Raw genomic sequence first — 8,220 nt, 5'->3', positions numbered from 1 at the left:
GATAGCTGAGAGCTGTGGAGAAGGCCTGTTGCACCCTGGTCAGTGGTCTAAGCCTGATGGCTTGGAAGCTGATGACTTGGAAGTAGATGAAAAAGTTGTACCTTGAATCAGCAGTCCTCATCTGTTTGGCTGTGAACACTGATGCCTCCTATCTGGCCTGCTTTGTCAAAGGGTGGTTATAGGGGTAAGTATGTACAACTTGAGGGATTTCCTTACACTCAAAAATCATTGTGGGGCCCACTATTGCTTTATTAGTGCCGGGTTAACCCAAGCTTGGTGGCTAGGTGCTTGGCACTTACTGGCAAATTTTGCAGCTCCCTGCAACGAAGTAATGTTCCAATGGTCTAATGGCCATTTCAGCTTCCACCTTCTGGATATGGAAAGAAAGAACATTAATTTCACGGCCTAAATACCTTCTGGGGTAAATCAAGACTATTCCTTTGTCCCAGCTCCTTCATCCAAGATATTATATGTGTGTAAACAACCCAGGGCAGGCAGCTCTAGGTAATATAAACTAGTACTAGCAAACTGCAGCACTCAAAGGAGTTTGTGTTCAGCCAGTAACTTTCTCTGGCAGCTGTTCACATGGTTCACAGCTCTTCTGTGGGATGAGAAAAGAGGCAAAGGAAGAACTCCAGGGCTGACCACTGAAGAAAGACAAAAACAGATCTCTGCTGTAGTCCCATTACCCAAGAGGAAAGAGAAAGTATTTGCTTTAAAGCAAGGCTGAGGTATGGATGTAGGCAAGCCTAGGGGATGGCAGAGAGAGAGGTGCACCTCATCTTTGGGTGTTCCTTTGCATGCCACTGCTAAGTATAGAGCTGGGAAAGGGTAGGGTGAGATTCCAGTGGGTTCTCCCTTCATCTTTCCTGCTTCTTGTACCTACAGCATTTATGTGCTCCCAGTTCAGCCCAAGCAGTGCCTTCCTCTCAGGGCACATCTGCTTCCCCCATCAGGAGCCTATCAGATACCTCTCCAGAAGGAGAATAAATAACTGTGACTCAGCCAGCAGGTTAGAAGGGAGATCCCTCTCTACCCTCTAGACCCAAGGCTATTTTTAACTTCAGGAAATGAGTTTTGTTCTTGTGAGTGTCAGGCAGTCACCAAATGCCCAGACTGCAATTGCCGGTGAAGACACAGGGAAGAAAGCAATGATGCAGAAGACACACAAAAAGAGGATACACAGCAGTGTGAGCCACTATGTGTGTGCAGCAGGAGCAGCAGCAAGCTGACTTTACAGAGATAGGGCCAGTACTAGCTGTGAAGGTGGGATCCAGACTATCTGGACCTGTAAAAGTGTGCCAGCAATCTCATTTCAACAGTGAACCATCACAGGGACCATGGTGATCCCTTCCCCTGTGCAGTCCTTTCTGGCACGGAAATCCTCCACAGCAAGCGGATATGGGATTTGCCAAGCCTTTGGACTCAGGGTCTTCTGCAGACTTGCCCAGGGAGCCTGCTGCTCTTGCTTGGCTTTTCTGCAGCTTGAGTAAGACTTGCATTACAGACAAGAGGGGAAGTGTGACACAGCAGCTGGTATCCTCACTGAATGACATCAGCTGGAAACATAAAAATCAACTCCAGAGGGCAACTGTTATCGAGTGACTTACTGGTCTATCAGGACTACTGAAGGCAGAAAGCTTTAGAGAGCTCATAGGCCACATCTGCATCAAGGAATAAGAAAGACGAGTTCCCTTGCTCCTAAGTCAGGGTGCATATCCTGGCTGTGTCCCATCATAACAAGACCCAGTTCCTACCACTGTGCTCCTCATAGAAAAAAAATGAGAACACGGCCTGGGTGGGAACAGCTTTATTCCCTGCAGGTCTGATCTGGGTGCTAAGGAAATGAGGAGTCCAGGGTGTGCCCCAGCAGGGAAGTCTAGATACTGCCAGAAAGACCAAGACCCCAGTATACTGAAAATACATATGATTTGCCCTGCAAATGTTATCACTGCTGCCCCTCACTATTGTTTCCTGCACTGTTGGTCTCTCACCATGTTAGGATTTTCACTAAGTCACCCCCATGGCCTGAACACCGACAGTTCCTCCCTGTTATACTGTCACAAACTCTGTCTGGTACTAGTGCTCAGAGGTAAAGGAGAAAAGCCACCCACCTCTCATTAGGTTCATAAATCTAGAAGGCTCTTCCAGAAAGAGTTGTTAAGCAGGTATATCAGCCTTGTAGGCAAATGTGCTATACCCGCAAACACATACACATACACTCTCCTTTTCTTTTCAAGAGCTCAAGAAGTATCTCCTCATTGGCATAAACCTGCCAGAGAAGCTTTTCACTTATCAGCTAGCCCTGCCAGGTATTTTCATCAGCTCTACACTGTGACCTTGTTCTTGCAGTGCAATGTCCTCTGCTAGCCTTTACCTCCAATCCCACACAGCATTGCATCAGTTACCTCTCCTAGACCTCACTCCAAGTCTTTCAAAGACCATCTAATCAACTCATCTCCTTAATAGGATAAGGAAAAACCCAGAATGACTTTGAAGAGGAAGGTAGCCATACACAGGTCAAGCCAAAATTTGCCTCTGAAAGAGGGTATCTGCAGTCTGCTATTCTGTGGTTCTTCTGAAAGGTCCCAGGTACCTCACATAGTTCTTCTGCTGGCAGCAAATGAGCTGTGGGTCTCCTCCCCATTCATGTGTATTTATTATTCATTTGCAAGGCTAAGCCTGTAACTTAGGTGAACTCCATGAGAGAAGTGGAATTGCACCTAACCAGGTGAGGTTGATCTACAGACTTAAACTTTTCTGTTCCTCCTTGCTTGCTGGTGTCTGTCCATAGGTTGGAGGAGGGGAAAGGAGGTCAAGATGCCTGGGTTCTGCCACTGGTTCTCTTTGTGGAGCTCTGCTCAAATCAGCAATGTGTATCGTTCATGCTGGAACATCTGAGTACCAGTTCTGCGAGATGCTTGGCCCCTGATCTGTGACTCCTGCTGACTTCATCATTGCTATTTTTGCTTGAACCGTTCCTGAATCCTAAGTCAAGCCTATGACCATTATACTCATTTTCATCCTTACTTAAACCTCAACCACCCTGTGTCATAGCATCATTCTCCAGCACACCATCTCCTTCTAGAGTCCTATGAGATCTCCTAGAGAGGAAAACTCTGAGTGCATCCTGGAAGGACTAACTGTCATTTCTGAAAATCCATCTAGACTCAAAATGTAAAGGACTATTTGAAAAGTGGGTACTAACCTGTCTCTACCCTATCCCTATCCTGGGGCTTTTAGTTGATTAGAAGGTGTGTGTGGAGTGCAGATGTTGGCTAAGGGATGCTGCCTACACACTACCTGTACTATCTGTTCTTACATCATTGATACTCCAGGCCAGATCTGTTTCACTTTCTCAATCAGTCCAATTTGCCCTTAAGGAAGAGCCAACTCTATGAGGGTTATAAACATTTGGCTTTGAGAAAGAGCTTACTGCTTTGCTCCTTTACCTGGGAGTATTTGAGGTGACCTCATGAAAGTTGTGAAGTACTGTGCTACAGGGAATTTCTGGAGATTTCATTGATGCAATTATTCTGCAGCTAGTAAATCTCCACTTGACGTATCAGCTGGTGAGAAAATCTAAATTAAACAATAGTTGTGCAGGAAAAGCCTTTGTAAGATCCTTCAGTGGCATGAACTGTGTTTCCGCAAGATCTAACTACATACTGCTAGCCCTACAACCTGTGGGATTGGCACCACTGGCGTGGAAAGTTGCCATGTGTTGTTATTTTCTCAGACTGCTTTTCCTGTCTCTGCCCACTGTGTTCTGTTAAAAATATCAGGGAACCAGTTAAGGGCACTCTCTAAACTCAAGACTTCTCTTAGAATTGCCCTTTAGGACCTTCTCTTCACTTCTCAGTCTTATCAAATACCTATTTAACCTCAGGACTGTGTTTCCCAGGAATTGAACATAATCTGTGCTAATTTGCATAGATATTCAGTCCCAGACACTAGGAATTTCCTAGTGCCTACACTCTGAGACTGAGTGTTTTGTCCTTTGCACATCTCTGAGGAAATGCGGCTCCCATAGGAATTGGACTTAGCCAACTCCAGCCTCCAGGAGTGGGTGCATTGAGCACTGGACATGCTGGGACAGGTCTAGGGCAGCTCTTTGGTGCCTAGAGGGTCCCTGTCTCAGTTTCCAGAGGTGCCAGGAATCCTTGTTCTCTACTTCCTCCCTGGATTCATGGATGGACCTCCGAAGGTCCTGAGCCCTCAGGTGTAGGGACTCTGGTCTTCTCTGGGTGCTGCTGGATCTATCACAGCCATTTCTCTTGCTGCCTCCTTGGGGAGAGTCTGCCTCTCCAACCCACAGCACATGAGCCCTCTGGCACAGGTCACTGTTGTCCTGATTAATCAGGGTGATGGAGTAGGCAGTAACTGAATGAGTCTGGCAAAAGATAACACCAAGCTGGGATGGGAGGTGAGTTCTGGTGAGACTGGGATTCCCAGTGCTCTTGGCTGCTGGGACACACAGTCCCAGGCAAAGAGAAGCCAACTGAGAAGCTCCTGAGGCAGGAGTACCTGGCTGCGCAAAGGGGACAAGTCAGCAAGTGCCCAGGCAGTTGTCCTGCGCTGCCCGATCTGGGAGGCCTTGTGGAGCCACAGCTGAACATGAGTCAGCAGTGCCAGGGGGTTGCTAAATAAGCTAACAAAGCTTTGGCTACAGGGGCAGGAGCATCAGAGGTCACCATCTTGTCCCTAGGAGAAATGTGTCCCGTACTGGGCATTATATCCTGAAAGTGGGTGAAACTGGGGAGCAAGAAGAATAGCAAAAGATCCAGTTACCATGATGTATAGGAAAGAATTGAAAGAACCAGTTTTTCTTCATCTAGGGGAGACTAAAAAGAGAGACGAAAAAAAAACTTCCAAATATTTGCAATGTTGTTACAGTAAAGAAAAAAATAAACTCTATTTTCCAATGTCTGTCATGACTGGACAAGTTGCTGAAGTTGCAGCAAAGACAGTTTAACTCCAGATTTATTAGCATCAGAGACTGGACCAGGTTTCTTTCATAACAGTAGAGAGTACCTATCCCTGAAGATTTTTAAGAATAGGTTAGTTCACAATCTGGATGGATAAGGTAGATAAGAAACTGCCAGGGGTTTTAGCAATGGATGAATTGCACTGCTACCACCCATTCTAGCCTTTGAGTTTGTCTATCTCTTTATCTTCCAGGGACAGAATGTACCTCCGAATGAGAAGTGTAAGTGCAATGGCAATTGTGCAACATGGTAAACTGGAAAGTCACTTTCATGTTCCCACTGCCATATGCTGGCTGGTGGGTGTGTGTAAACTGGCTCATGCAATTTGAATGCAGATCAAATGTCCTCAGGATTGACATAGAAGGGACAACACTGGCAATGTCTTCACCTCATGAGCAAGATACAGATGCTTATAAAAAGGCAGATAAATATAATCATTGTAAGAAAAGGATACTATTCAGAAATAAATGTAACCCTTTTATGGGTTAATGGGATGGGGAAGAAGTTTTTAGAGTCCCCAATGGGGACAATTTACTTGGAGATGTTCAACAGCCCCCAGGTAGCACAACACTCATGGGGACAGGTTTGAGCTCAGCGGTGTCATCATCTTTCTCTGGTGCTGGGATTTGCCCGTGACTGTGTGGCAATCTGCACCCAGGGCTGAATTCCACATGTTTATACTCCCAGCACCACAGCATCACCCCTGCTCCCAGATGATGGAGACTCACACTAGACACAGCTGGCAGGTGTACCAGAGTTAGCAACATCTAAACCTGGGTGGCATCACAGAGCAGGAGACAGTAAGGCACTGCCTGTGCCACCTAAGCTAGGTCCCAAGACCTCTCTACCCAGTAGGTGGCATTTCCCCCAGACACTGCTTGGCACTTTCACAGCACTGGTGGTGTGGGATGCTTGAGAGAATGGTCCCAGCCTAAAGGAAAGGGGCAGGAGGTATGGGTTGCAGGTGTAGGAATGAAGGGACAGACAGCCCAAAGGAGAGAAAGAACAGCAGAAATGACCAAACAAACTGCGTCTTACAGAAGGGAGGCTTCAAAATTGCGGGAGGATGTCACTGTCCAGCAAACATAGGCCAGGGAGGGTGGGGATGGGTGCTTGGCATGTCAGTTCTTTGGCACCTGGCCTGCCATGTCTGATGTGGGTAGAAAGACACCAGAGAGCACCAGCGCTGAAGAGAGGCAATACAAAGACTGCTGTGTTCCTCTCCCCCCCATCCCTTTCTCCCCCTCCCCTCCCAATTTATTTACCCGAGCTAAAAAGACAGCCTTACAGTCCCGAGGGGCTGGCTGAAGTGGCCAAGGGGTGGGCTGTGAGGTCATCTTTAATGAGGGCAAAAATCCAGTATCAACAATGCTGCCCATTGTATCACTGTGTTTAGACAATACCGGCTGGGTTCTCGCTGCTGGCAGCCCGAGGACTGGGAGAAGAGCGTGTTTGGAGTAATAGGAGGGGAGGAGGATGGGCAGGGGGCCTGGCACTGAGGCAGGCTGCAAGGGATGGGACAAAGTTCGGAGATAAGCACCCTATCTCAGTCATCAGCCTGTTATCGGCCTAATTCTAGGTGCTGATAAGATTACAGCACCAATCACAGGGACTTTAGACATTTTGGTCACAGCCTAGAGGCATGGCCCATCACCTGAGTAGCATCTGCTTTCCCTTCTGACCATGGCAATGAGACCTCGGTGATTTCTGTGGCCCTATTTCCTCCCGCATCCCCCACTGAGCTGCACACAGTGTTCACATCAGTGTCTGAATATGGGCAGGAATATGATGGCAATGTGAGCACCAGCTTCTGCTTTCACCTCTGGCCTCCCCTGGGCCTGTACGATCATGCGGGAAGGCAACTGGGGTTTGGCCTGTGCTGCTTTCCTGGGAGTTCCCTGACAGCAGATGCACTCTACAGAGCCCAGGTGCCCAACATTTCACATGGTGAACTTAGCCATGCTAAGGGAGATGATGGAGCAGGGGATCTTCAGGGATATGTAGGATCCACTGAATTTTCAAAGTAGCAGACAATGTTTATGGCTGGGAAACATAATAGAAAGCACGCAAGCCAGCAAGCAAGCAAACAAGCAAAATGATGCCAGGTCTTGTAAATGCAAATCTTGCTCTTAATAAACACTGTGATATTGGACTTTTCAAGTCCCAGTTTCTGGAGTCTGGTGGTTATACAAAGCTCTTAGCTTTCCATTTCAAAAAAGAAAGTCATTTCTAGCTCTCTTGGCAGAGGAAGAATGCATGAAAATATAATACAAGATCATCAGATGCAGAAAGAACAGGGAAGAAAGCACAGGGGAAGAAAGCAACATTAAATGAGGATGGCATCCTGATGATCTGGGAATTTGATTTCATGACATTTGAATTCCTACAACTGACAATCCTGAAGGACTTGCTACTGCCATCACCTCATCTCTCAAGTAGTACCTGAGCCAGGTCTTGCCCCAACTCGTTCTGGACCATCACCTCATTTCTCTGCAATACATAACTTCGCACAGAAGTCAACCCTATTGAAAACTGGAGAACCATTAACCACTGAAATTGCTGGCAGCCATTGATGAACCACACTGATGTTCATCTATGCTGCATGTATGGATAGGTACCTTTTGGAAGGCTTAGACTGTGTAGATCTGAAATCCTCTCAGATTTCTTCTGAGAGGAGGGAGGAGGAAGAAAGCAGGGTTGGTGAAATAACAAAAAAAAAAAACACCACTGCAATTCTCTTTGGATGAAAGGCCCATGGAGTGATTCTCCTGTCGTTAGAAAAGACTCAAATGCTTGAATTGCTCCATACTTCTTCAGAAAAAAAATGCAAGAGATGCAGAAAATAATCCTAGGAGAATTTCTGCAAATCTTTATTTTTGGCAGAGGGAGAAGAGGCAGAGTTCAGCTCTTTCCCCAGTTTTCAGCTTGTTCCACCTCTCTTTGATTCACCTCTTCATTTTCTTCAACTTCCAGCAATGAAATAGAAGAAAAAGAGAGAAAGGGGGAAAATTACAGGCGAAGCTAAACAAAAAACTTGAAACAAATTTTGCAAAACCCTTACAGCAAGCTTTTTTATGTGTGGGGTTTTTTTCCTGGTTTTGAGAGAGTCACTGAGGATAGTCATTAAAATTTCCAGGATGTTGACACCAGAGGAAATCTCCTTGCAAAACTTTCTGCAGAAACTCTTTTTCTCTCTTTTTCTTTCTTTTTTTTTTTTTTTTTTTTTTTTTTT

The sequence above is a fragment of the Rhea americana genome, unplaced genomic scaffold, assembly GCF_003343005.1.
Source record: "Rhea americana isolate MKP2758 unplaced genomic scaffold, rheAme1 scaffold_93, whole genome shotgun sequence".
NCBI classification, from domain to species: domain Eukaryota; kingdom Metazoa; phylum Chordata; class Aves; order Rheiformes; family Rheidae; genus Rhea; species Rhea americana.
This window is presented reverse-complemented; position numbering follows the sequence as displayed.